Source organism: Panthera uncia, chromosome B1 (genome assembly GCF_023721935.1).
Source record: "Panthera uncia isolate 11264 chromosome B1, Puncia_PCG_1.0, whole genome shotgun sequence".
Taxonomy (NCBI): Eukaryota; Metazoa; Chordata; class Mammalia; order Carnivora; family Felidae; genus Panthera; species Panthera uncia.
This window is the reverse complement of record NC_064811.1, coordinates 22,325,482-22,338,922: the sequence shown is the minus strand read 5'-3', so window position 1 is coordinate 22,338,922 and position 13,441 is coordinate 22,325,482.

The window sequence follows — 13,441 nt, the reverse complement described above, 5'->3', positions numbered from 1 at the left end:
ATGTAAATATTCAAAACAGTGACTTCCAAGTCTTAGCTATTATTTTATTTGTTTTCTAGTTTGGATGTTAACAAAAACAGAACTATAAGCTAAGACCTATTTTTATCAACAGTTTCAATTGAAACTGAAAGCAGTATTCTGTATTTCTATAAAATATTATTTTACATTTTGTTTTCAGAATGTAGACAGAAACTATGAAATTATTTTATGTTTTAAAGTTAGTTTATTTATTTATTCATTTATTTATTTAGAGCCCATGAGCACAAGCAGGAGAGGGGCAGAGGGAGAATTCTAAGCAGGGCTTGGGGCTTGGTCACATGACCAGAAGATCATGACCTGAGCCAGGGTCAAAGGTCAGATGCTTAATTGACTGAGCCACTCAGGCATCCCTGAAATTGTTTCCTAAAGCTAGCTTGAAAACTGAAGTTGAAGGTTTTAGAAGAGCAACACTGAGAGAAGATTTTGTGATGCCACTGGATGTTGCTAGACTTTGTTCAAAGGACAAACTTGAACCCTATCCATCAGGAGGAGATTTTTGTTTACAAATTACTTGCAATCCTTGTTTGTGGATCCCAACTTAGTAAAATTCATACCTCTTAGACTTCTTCTATTTTACCTCATCTCTGTTTATCTTTTTTGACTCCAGAATTACCAGGGGAAATTTTACTTCCATTTTATTCAGAGACTGTAATTAACTCATTCCCTACTAAAGCTACTTGACAACATCTCATCTCTTAATTTTCATGTTCTCTATGATCATGCTGTGAAGATATAAACCATATACAACCTTTTAAAGACAATATTTTCTTTTCTAAGATAAATTGCCTTCTTCCTATTTATGTACACGTCTCATCAAATGACTCAACTTTGTTTCCCAATCTCTGGAACTTCTAGTTACCTGTAGGAGGATACATCAACTTCTGCTGTTATGAACACTGCGGAATGAGGGAAAGGTGAGTTCTAGGGCAGAGAAAGAAGGTAGAAGCAGGAGGAAATGACTAAGCAGGTAGAGCTTGAGATCATCCATCCAGTGATTGGTCAATCCCAATGGATCTCAGTACAAATCAACTGTGAACTTGCTTCAAATCAAGATTTTCAGATTCTATCACTAATAATTCAAATTCATTAGTTCTGTTGAGAGCTTTGAATTTTTAATTTTCAAATAGTTCCAAAGATGAGCCATGAACTAGCCTAGAGGAAAACTGATCTAGTAGCAGAGACGCTTGGTTTTCAAAGACTTCCCTTAGCTCAGGGGCTTCTGGTTCATGTTCTCCACGAAATAAAAATTACAAATATACAATGTATGTCTCGTTCAACACTTGTATTTATTTCATGTATTTCCATTTATAAATGCTTTAGAGATTATTTATTAGGTTCTTTGACATCAAATATCCCACTTTTTCTCGTTTCCATTCTTATTCTTGTTCTACCAGAGTTGGTTTGACCAAATGTGATCCCTAACCAGCTCACCATTTCCATGCTATCAGCTGTGCAGTAATGTCACATTCAGAATTCTGACATCTTTCTTACCTTCTTATAAGCATGACCTTATTTGGGGCTTATCTCGGCCTGGGAGCCCATTGTAGCTTCACACTTCTAGGCCACTGACATTTGGTACAAAACAGAGACCATCAGCTGGAAACAGATGAAGACTAATGTGGGCTCACTTCAAGGTCTGGATATACCTCTCTCGTTGTTTGCTGGTTGACAATTCTCTTTCTCACAAATCTGTAAGGACAATGAGCAACATGTGTGACTACATAAGATAGAGAACTGGAAATTTCCATCTCCCAAGGCTGCACATTTGCCCCTTCACCTGAGACAATGGGGCTTTTAGCGTCTTGGCATCCATTCATTCAACTCAGATGACATTTCTTTTGTCATCTGTATTAATGGATGTACAATAACCTTATGGAAGTATGAAAGGACATCTCAAAAGGCACTCCAGCTTTGCTGCTATTTCTAGTACTTTCGGAAGATGACATGACTGATGAATCAGACCTAATGGAGCCATAGGCACTGTCAGTTACAAATATGTGGTAGATTCACTGCTTCTAGTTCATATGTCAGGAACACAGTGCATTTTTTTCACCTCAGACAATAACTTAACGTTAACTTTAAAAATCATCCTTAATGAAAAAAATAGGACTGATATGATCACAAAATTATAATCCAAAATTACTACTGGTGTTTCTGTTTCAGAGAAGCTAAAAGATTTATTAATATCCCTCAGTGATTATTTGGAACATCAATAACTGTGTATATAAATTTCTGAGGGATTTCTGGGAGCTTCAAGGCCAGGCTAGATATTTGATTTACAAACATTGATGAAGAAGAAGGCTTTTAGAATAAAGAATACAAAAAGATTTGGTAATCACACAGTGTTGCACTCAAATGTTGACTATGACATCACATCTCAATTTGGGATATAACTATATAGAAAATAATGCCTCTCTTATAAGGTAATTGTAAGAATTACATTAATGTGATAAATAACAAAAAATAATTATACCACAACTGGCCCATATACATTGTTAGGAAAACTTTAAGTGCCCAACAGGTAAAAAAATAAAATATGCAGAGAAAAAATTAACTGGGCACAATGCAATTTATAAAGAATTCAATAAATAATCAAGAACAGAATTAAGAAATATAATATTACACTTATAAATTAGAGATACATGTATATTAACTCTCACTACCAGAGGTTCTTTAATATTTTAGCAAAATGAAAAAAAAATATTTTAGCAAAATGAGTTCAGAACTCATAGTTTGGTAAATTTTCCATATTTCATTTTGGAAATAATATGAACCAAAAGTACGTTTATATTTTTGACATGATAATCTCAACTATCAAGAAATGCAATATGGAAACAAAGTAGTACATATATGAAATACCTAGTTACATAAGAGTACATTGCAAATAGAATGAATATTTTAGACCTGCAGATACATAAATGATAGTACATTGGTAAAAAGGAAAAGCAGAAAGCAAAAACTAAAATAATTGCAATGCTTACAATTATTTAAATATCAACAAGGGGGCATCTAGATGGAAGAAAAGTAAAAAAAAAAGTTTTTCTTTGAACATTTTATTTTACTTCTCAATTTTTATTTTTTTAATGATCATAGTATGGAGAAACAGGAAACTTCAGTTTTAATTTGCCACTGTTTCTCGAATGCCCTTGATATGTCCCTTAACTTCTCTGAATTTCAGTTCACACATTTATAAATTGCAGATAATGACTTCTGTATTAATGATCAGTTGGAATCATATGAATAAAGGTCCCAGCCCCCAGCCTCCTTACATGGTAGATAATCGATCGATAGTTTACATGCTTTGCTTTTGCCACTCAGTCTGTTCACATGTCTAATAAGATGGGAAGAGAATGGACTGATTGATCTCCAGGTGTCTCTCCATCTACAGTTAAAAGTTTTATTACAGCGTGTTTTCTAATATTTAGAATGTGAAGTCCTTAAAAATGGGATGCCTGTATTTTCTGCAGGATATATGTGTATTAAAAAGTCATTTCCATACTGTCGTCTTAGAAAATTATGAAATTGTTTTCATAAAAGTACTGAAAATAAAATTAAACAAAAAGTCAACCCTGCTGCAGAGAATAGAGAGAAACACTGGTGAATTTTTAAAAAAATGTGTATTTACGTTTGAGAGAGAGAGAGAGAGAGAGACAGAGTAGGGGAGGAGCAGAGAGAGAGGGAGACACAGAATCTGAAACAGGCTTCAGGCTCCGAGCTGTCAGCACAGAGCCCCACACAAGGTTATGAACCTACATGAGGCTAGAACTTGTGGACTGTGAGATCACGACCTGAGCCCGAGTCAGAAACTTAACCGAGAAGCACTGGTGACTTAAACAATTATTCATAATAAACACCATCATTTCAGATAACATTAGAAAAATTAAAACACAAAACAGTAAAAACAATACAGCCTTATTTAATTAAGAATATATCAATTAAATTTGAAAAAAAAATTCATTTATTCGTTTAAACAACTTGTGTAAGTCAAGCACCATACCAATGACAAAATCAAAGATCTGCCTCAGCTTACATGTAATGTTTTACTTTTGCAGTTTCTCGGGTAGTTTCCAGTGGAAATAGACTTCTGGTTTCTGAATGTTTTCAGTGTTCCCCATTCCTTCAAAGATGTGCCCTTTCATGCATGCACCAGTCAGAAAATGACTGGTTTAATGAGTGAAGGCAAAAATCTCTTCTAGGAGAAGAGACTCTCTCCCCAGCTTGGCCACAGTGCTGGCTGATGACCTTGTGGAGAACGCATACGGGAGATTACCCATTCCTATGAAAAAATAAATACATTTCTCATTATGTATCACTTTTGAATAATAGGATACTAACGTCACAGTTGTTGTGGCCCAGGTTGTAAAAGTCCATCCGTTCAAAGTTGATTTTGGCTCTTTTTCTCAGCATCCACTTCTTCCCCCAGTCTAGGAGACTATTCTATCACTTAATGAATTTGCCAGTGACTTAAGGTTCTCTGTGGCCTATTTGCATCACATTTTATATGTAATGTTATGCTAATATATGTAAAGAAAAGTGGGGAATGGTTAATACTGGGGAATTTTTTAAGTTTATTTATTTATTTTGATAGACAGAGAGTGTGCGAGAGAGCCTGGGAGGGGCAGAAAGAGAAAGAGAGAGAGAGAGAGAGAGAGAGAGAATCCCAAGCAGGCTCCGTGGAGATTGATGAGGGCGTCAGTCTCCCTAACCTGTGAAATCATGATCTGAGCCCAAATCAAAAGTCGGCGCTTAACCGACTAAGCCACCCAGATGCCCCAATACTTCAGAATTTCGATCCAGATTCTCCTGTGAGCTCGTTGAAAGAGTCTCCATATGATTCTCTCTGCTTTTGCGCACAAAAAACATTCTACTGAAATCGTAACTTAACCAACGATGGTTTTAAAATGTTGCAAACCCCATGTCTGTTTTGCCCAACTGCCATCTTGGTATCCCCATGTATTAATTTCATGGGGCTGTCGTGACAAAATTCCACACACTGGGTGGCCTAAAACAACAGAAATTTATTCTGTCTGAGCGCTGGAGGCTAGAAGTGAGAAATGCAGGTGTCAGTAGGGTCGATTCCTTCTGAAGGTTCTGAGGGCAAATCTGTGGCATGCCACCGACTCTCCTGCCTCAGTGATGGCTGGCAACCATTGGTGTTCCTTGACTTGTAGACACATCACTCCAATCCTTGCCTCTGTCTTCACGTGACTTCTCCCCCTGTCTCTGCGTCATCTTCCTCCTGTGTGTGTGTCTGTGACTTTGCATGGCACCTTCCTCACTTATAAGGACACTAGTCATACTGGATTAGGAGCTACCCCACTCCAGTCATCTTAACTTTACTAATTATATCTGAAATGAACTCATTTCCAAATAAGGTCACATTCAGGTACTGGTGGTACCTAAATATACTTTACTGTATATTTTTTTTTGGGGGGGGCAAAATTCAACCAGTAACACCCCCATTTAGGAGACATCTCCTTAAATGGCTCTTCTAAAGAGTGACCTCGCTGAGCCTCTTCCTGTTACAACCTTAAGCCCCACAGTTTTACCAGCTACCTGACTGCAGTTTTAAAGACTAGAAAATTACACTATTAGTTTTGCTTTGTGGCATTTGTTACATAAAGACTATTTGAAACTATTGGGTCAACAAGTTATTCTAATAGACCTAGGCTATAACCTTATTGTCCTGTATATTGATTTTATTTCTCACGTGGCCAAAGACCTTGCATACAAAGAGCGAGACAGAGGCTCATAACATTATACAAGGCCATCCATCACGCATCAAACTGGCATCTTCTCACACAGGTAAGGGAGGCTGTGATGCTCTAATCCCTGACTAATGCTCCCATTTTAAAAATCACCTGTAGACATCCATTAGCCAATATTTTGAGAGAAACAAGCCAGAGGAGACAGTTCTATCAATACTAAAGGGACTGCTTTTAAAAGTGACCTTGCTTATTGAGTACTCAGCACTGTAAAAGAGTAGCATTTTATACATACACACACACACACTCACTCACATACACATCCGCTGGAAAATGCTGCGCGGGGAAGAAAGCTCTAGAGAACGCTAACACGACGGTTAGCAGAAATGAAACTTGTTAAAACGTGACCTAGACCAACCTGCCATCATATCAGTGGAGCAAAATCCTCTGTGAGCCAACAGAAGCATCACTCACCACCACACACCAGACATCACCGGGTTGCATGCCTCTGTGTGTATTCTTTATAATTCATGCTTAGAGCACTATACATTTACAATCCCCTGGTGAGAAACTTGCCACCTGACTACGAATTTAAAAATCTAGGATATTAGAATCAAACATACTGAATCCCCCCACAAAATTTGACTCCATTGGAAGACAAACATTATGTGGACAGTAAGTCAAAGTAGAAACAATTTCATATTGCTTAACAATCAACTGTGTGACCAACTTCATTCCTTTAGTTTACTGATATTTAACTAAGTGAACATATGTTGTGTTAGTATTGATAAAGCCGTTTTGTGAATCCTACATCAATTTGTTGTCTGTACTCAGACAGTATTACTTTGCGTATGTACAACTTGGTTGAACTATTTATAAGCAGGTGGAGGTTAAATAATTGCCTTTTCATATTCACAGTGACTCTAAATATCAATATGATCCAGCAATGAAAAGTACAGCATATACATGGGTTCATATAATCCATGAAATTTACATGTAACCAGCCTCACCATCAGATAATTAACCATTTTCAAACAAGGCTATAAGAGATATATCCATATAACCCAGTATCTTTCTATCTATTTTATATCTATATAATGTTGTACTTACATAGATAAATATATCATATAGATGACTGTATTATAGGTAACTCTATTATAGATAAATATATATATCTATCTATACTATAGCTATCTATCTACTGAGTTGGTAGGAACTAGATATTTAGCAGGAGGGTCATTTAACCTCTAGGATTTTCTCACTTCCAACAGAGCGGTCCAAACGGTCTCTTACTTGTTGCAATTTCAAGGAGGATTGTGCTTGGAAGAAAAAAAACAAACTTCAAAGCGTTTATAAAACTACTTCTACAGACACACGTTCCTGAAGCATTTTGTTCTCAGGAAATGTTTGCATTCCTTAAAATTACTGAAGACCCCAAAGAGCTTTTATTTATCTGTCTTATATTTTATTTACTTATTTTATTCATGGTATATAGTTTTTATTTTATATACATTTAATACTATATTTATATAAATAACATACCCATATTATTTATTTATATCATATCACTGATTTTACCAGTAATTGAATTGAAATGGAAGCAATTTAAAATTAAAATGTTTATATGATTTAAAATTGGCACTTCTTTATAAAAAATGATAATAAACCCGTCAGATGCTATTGTAAATAATATATACACATTTTATGATATATGACTACACTTTCCAAAGCAAAAATAGTAAGAAGAGTGACACTGCTCTACATGTTCACAAATCTTCCTAATTTCTGACTTAATAGAAGAAATCTGGATTCTTATATCTGCATCTGCATTCAATATACTGAAATGTTTGGGTTGAAGTGTATAAAGAAAACGAAACGTCACATACATGAGTATTTTGAAAACAGATGAATATTTTAATAGTATTTTTAGATAATGATGTATGTTCTTCTTTGATATACCACTGAAACTGTCCAACAATATTTATTTATTTACTTACTCATTTACATATTTATTTATTTATTTATTTAATTTTAGAGAGAGAGAGAGAGGATTCCGAGCAGGCTCCATACTGAACTCTATCCCATGACCCTGGGATCCTGACCTGAGTCAAAATCAAGAGTCAGATGTTTTACCACCTGAGCCACTGAGGCGCCCCAAAACTATCCAACAGTATTTGTGAAGCCACTTGTGTACAAATGTAAACTGAGGCATATTCAAAATGTTTAGTGCTTACCTGTGCAAAATTTGATTCAAATCCAGTAGCAAACAATATAACAGATAGAAAGAAGCTTTGTGGAGCTATACAAATTCAAAGATTTTTATAGGCAGAAAGGAGCAGGATAGAGAAAGGTCTACTAGTTAAAAAAAAAAAAAATTACTTGATTATCGTGGTTTTTGCAAAGTTTCTTCCCTTTAGGGGAGGCTGGGGTCTATCAGGCACACTGCCTACCCAATGCTAAGCAGGTGATTTGTGATTGGTTTACGATTCCATTTCTGGCAGAGCACGAAGTAATTAGATCTTGGCTTGGTGACACGGAATTGGCATCCTCAAATCCATTTTGAGCCTGTTTGGTTTTTAACACTTGCAATGCGGAATCTAAAACCATATTACAAAAAATTCATGTCATGTAACATTAGAATCCATTGGTTCATTCTGAACATAAAACGTGTATTTTACCCATACGTGAATTTTCAACATCATTCATCTGTTATTAACATATGTTGACACTGTCTTATATGCATTTTCCTAAATAAATAGGACACATTTTATTAGACAATACGAAACCTAATTCATATCACCGGTGACCTCACCAGAATTTTTTTTTTTTAATTTTATTTATTTATTTATTTATTTATTTATTTATTTATTTGCTTTGGGGGCCTGGGAGGTGTAGAGAGAGGGGGGGAGAGAGAGAGAGAATCCCAACCAGGTTCCACACTCAGCATGGAGACCAATGTGAGGCTCATCAGAAAATCTCTAAGTCTGGGAAGTTTTCAAATTCAGACAGACAAATACAACTTTTCCAAAATATGAATTCTTGCTTCAAATATTGAGTTTTATCATTGGCAACTGTGAAATAATAAGAAATATATGTATTGTCTCTGCCCCCTGGTTCCTGACACAAAGGTCCTGAAATCCTTGTAAATAGAGATGCTAGGAGAATCACTATAGCATTTAGTTTTTGACCCCAGTTTCCAGTCCAAAGCCCCTAAGACCTTTGGAATCACTTATGTGATTAGAGCACTAAGAGCCTCTTTTGTTCTAATACTTGGTCTTTGACGCCGACTGTTGACAGAGCTCCTAAATCCCTTAGAATTTCCTGGGTGATAGCAGTGCTTTTGTTCTAAGGAGGCACTTCTGAGTGCGTTCCAGGATTGGGGCTGTCAGCAGAAAGACCAAGCCATGATTAAAAGCTTGGAATTTTCAGCCCCACCGCCATTCTGCAGAGGAAGGGGAGGGACTGGAAAAGGAGTTAATAACTGATCATATCCATGTGATGAAGCTTCCCTAAATCCCCAATAGCATGAGATGTGGAGAGCTTCCGGGTTAGAGAACCCAATCATGTAACATGATTGGTGCACCCCAACTCCATGGGGACAGAAGCTTTTGCACCTGAGACCCTCCCAGACCTTGACCTATGTACCTCTTTCTGGCTGTTTATTTGTATTTTTTATCATATCCTTCATTATATAATAAACTGGTAAGTGTTTTCCTGAGTTCTATGAGCTGTTCTTGTAAGTCATAGAGTCCAAGGGGCGGGGGGGGGGGGGGGGGGGAGGTCATGGGAACCTCCTATTTGTAGCCAAGTCAGACAAGCATTGCGGGTAACCCGGGGGCCGGTCGGTTGTCATTGGCATCGGAGTGGGGAACAGTCTTGTGAGACTGAGCCCCGACGATGTGGAATCTGGTGGTATCTCCGGGTAGGTAGTGTCAGAATTGAGTTAAATTGAAGAACAGCCAGCTAGTGTCCCAAAGAATCGCTTTGTGTGAGAGACTCCCACGCAGGTCTGGCATCGCGGGTGCTGTGGGTGTGGGGGTCATAGTGCGAGTGTAAAGGGGACACACAGGAAGACTTGAGTTTTTCCTACCCAGCAACAAATACTGTCCGTTCTTCTCCCTGAAGCCACACACTCAGTGTGATGTCCACTTATGAGCCGATGGGTTCCAAGGATCCGCAGCTGGATAGCCATGTTGTGCTTATCCTGCTGAATTTTCCAAAAATGGCAATCCTTAAGAAATGTGACTAGTATACCCTTGCAACACCATCACATAGCAATTGTCACTGCATAAGCAATGGACTTTGGTCAGCAGCAGAAATGTTTTATCTGTACTTACCATTTCATCACATATAATACCCGAGGTTTCTTAGAAGAACTTTGTATTGCTTCATAAAGAACATTCTGAAGCGTGACTGATTAGTGTACACATGTGTAAGCGTGTGTGCAAATGCCTGCCAGGATACTTCTCTTCCGTGGCAGTGAAGAATAGAGTGATCTAGCACGGTGTAGTGTCACTGCTTGAATCCATGCTAGAGAAACAGACGTCTTACGTACTCGTTGTTTATGTGTCATCAGGGCAAATGTCAACGCAGTGACAAAGACAAATGACATCTGCCTGCTATCATGAAAACAGTTTTGGTGTCCTCTTGCGTACTCTTTGAAGGGGCCTTGGGAGTCCTTAGAGGGCAATGGGACGTATTTTGAGAGTTGCTGCAGAGACCAGTAGTAACTAGAGAAGATGCAAATAAAATCCGCACCTCCTGCTTGTATTTATACATTTACAATATTAACCTACACTTCCTATTAAGTCAAAATTCTTTGGGAAAGTGTACCTCCGTTTTAAATATTTTACTTTTCCCCTGCTGTTTCAGAGAACTTTGATTGGAGGATTTTCCCTATTCAATATTTTTCAAATTATAATATGAAAAACACAGATCAAATTTTTCCCTGGAAATTCTACAGAAATTCTACCTAGAAAGTGTTTACTTGACAAGATTCAGTTATGTACTTTCTTCTTTGCCCATTAAAATGGTCAGTATGTCTTGGAACAATTTGAACTGCAGCTTTTTACCCTCGGTCTTGTTAACTGCAGAAATTCTCATTATGAAGATCAGATTTTTCTGGACGTTTGACTATCTATCGAAAAAACATAGGAAAAAATTTTAATTACAAAACATATGATGATTTTATAACATGAATTGTCAGAAGACTTAATTTTTCCAAAATATTAACTGAAATTTCATGTAGTGATAACCTTAGCCCTTAATGGATATTATTCCAGAAAGAAATACAAAACAGTCAATTTCTCTTCAACAGTGAATAAATTTGAGGTTAATCTGAGAAAACTGTTTTGCCATAATGATATTAGATTATATTCACAAAAAATTATTTTTCAAAAATCAAATATGTGTATATACGCACATATGCATGTATTATATTTATACATACATATGTACACACATATATGTTACATGTATATGTTTGTATGCATATTACTTGCCATTAGCTATTCTATGTCTATTAATCATCGGATTCTGTTTTTAATTTTGCATAAACTCCTTCCCGGAACCAATTCTTGATTTAATCTTAGTTGTACTGAAGTGTAATATCACTGTAAATTTGATCTGTATCTTTTGCATACTACAATTATAATTTTTGCAGATCCATTACATAAAACTTTGATAGTGATATCCTGTAAATTACTATAGATGGTCCATCATTTACTCATTTGGATATTTGTCTCAGGCACTGTTCTTGAAACTTGCAACAGCACAATATGAAGACAGATATGGTTCCTTGTTTACATACCTTCCATTCTACTGGGGGAGAAGGCAGAAGATAATAACTATGTAAACAAATATGATAATTTCAGAAATGATACATATCCTGAAGGAAATAAAACTGAAGCCTGACGGGGGGGGGGGGGTCTATTTAAAGAGGTTAGAGAAGGCATCTCCAGTGCTACAGTCAAACTGAACCTTGAATGATGAGAAGTTGGCCTCATGGGGACCAGGAAGGGAGAGTCTGAGACACATGTTGTGATGTCTGGTAAGATCAGAATAAAGAGGCAGTCATTATATATGGCAACATCGCAGGCCATTTTTACCTTGATATATAAGACAAAGCAAAATGGAGGGGCCCAAAGGCCACTTAATAAGGGTTTAGAAGAGAATTGAGTTTTAGAGCTTGAGAAAATATACAGAGCTCCTTCACGTTTGCATGTGAACTGGAGTAGAGAAATAGACGGTAAAATGGAGAAGAATGTGGCATCCGTCGAAAACCACAGGGACATCTCGGAGATATTGCGGGTTCAGATGACCACAATAAAATGAACCAAATGAATTATTTGGTTCACCAGTGCACAAAAAAGTTATGCTTACCCAGTATTCTAGTCTGTTAAGTGTGCAATAACATTATGTCTGAAGAAACAGTGTATGTCCCTTAATTAAAAAAAAAAAAAAAAAAGCACAGTTTATTGCTAAAAAAAAAAATGCTAACCACCATCTGAGCTGTCAGCAAGTTATAATCTTTCTCGCTGGTGGAGGGTCTTCCCTTGATGTTGGTGGCTGCTGGCTGATCAGAGTGGCTGTCGCCAAAGGTTTGGGTGGCTGTGCAATTTCTTAAAATAAGGCGGTAATGAAGTTTGTCACATTGATTCCTCCCTTTATGAGTGATTTCCCTATTGCATGTGAGACTGTTTGGTAACACTTTACCCAGACTAGAACTTCGTTCAAAATCGGAGTCAGTCCTCTCAAACCCCGCCAGTGCTTTATCAACTAAGTTTATATAATCTAAATCCTTTGTTGTCATTTCAACAATTTTCAAAACATCTTCACCAGGAGTAGATTCCATTTCAGGTAAACACTTTCCTTGCTCATCCATAAGAAGCGACTCCTCATCTGTTCAAGTGTTATCATGAGATTGAAGCAATTCAGTCCCGTCTTCAGGCTCCCTTTCTAATTCTCTTCTTGCTGTTTCTACCACATCCGTAGTCACTTCCTCCACTGGATCCCTGAACCCCTCAAAGTCCTCCAGGATGGTTGGAATCCACTTCTTCCAAACTCCAGTTAAGAGTGGCATTTTGATCTCTTCCTACAAAAGTTCTAAATGCAGCTAGAAAAAGTTTAGAATATTGCAAGAGTTACCAAAATGTGACCCAGGCACGAAGTGAGAAAATGCTGTTGGAAACAATGGCACTGATAAACTTGTTTACATAGGGTGTGCCACAAACCTTCAATTAAAAAAGAAAAGAAAAGACAAGAAACAATACCTGTGAAGCACAATGAAGCAAAGCACAATAAAACAAGGTATGGCTTAGTTTAAGATGGTTATGCTAGAGCATGTTTTATGCTTATAGCAATTGCAGTAGGCTGAAAAACGGTCCCCCAAACGTGGACACATATGTGATGGTTAATGTTATGTGTCAACCTGACTGAACTGAGGGGTGTCAAGATATTTAATTAAGAGTCATTCTGGGTGTGTCTATGAGGGCGATTCTGGATAAGATTAATAACTGAATCAGTAGACCTGAATAAAATGAATTGCATTCCCCAAACAGTGGCTGGAACCATACCCTTGGCTGTCCTCAGTCTCTACCTGGTCAACTATAGATTTTGGCATTTCTCAGAGTCTGTAATCATGTGAGCCAATTCCTTTTATATATATATATATATATATATATATATATATATATATA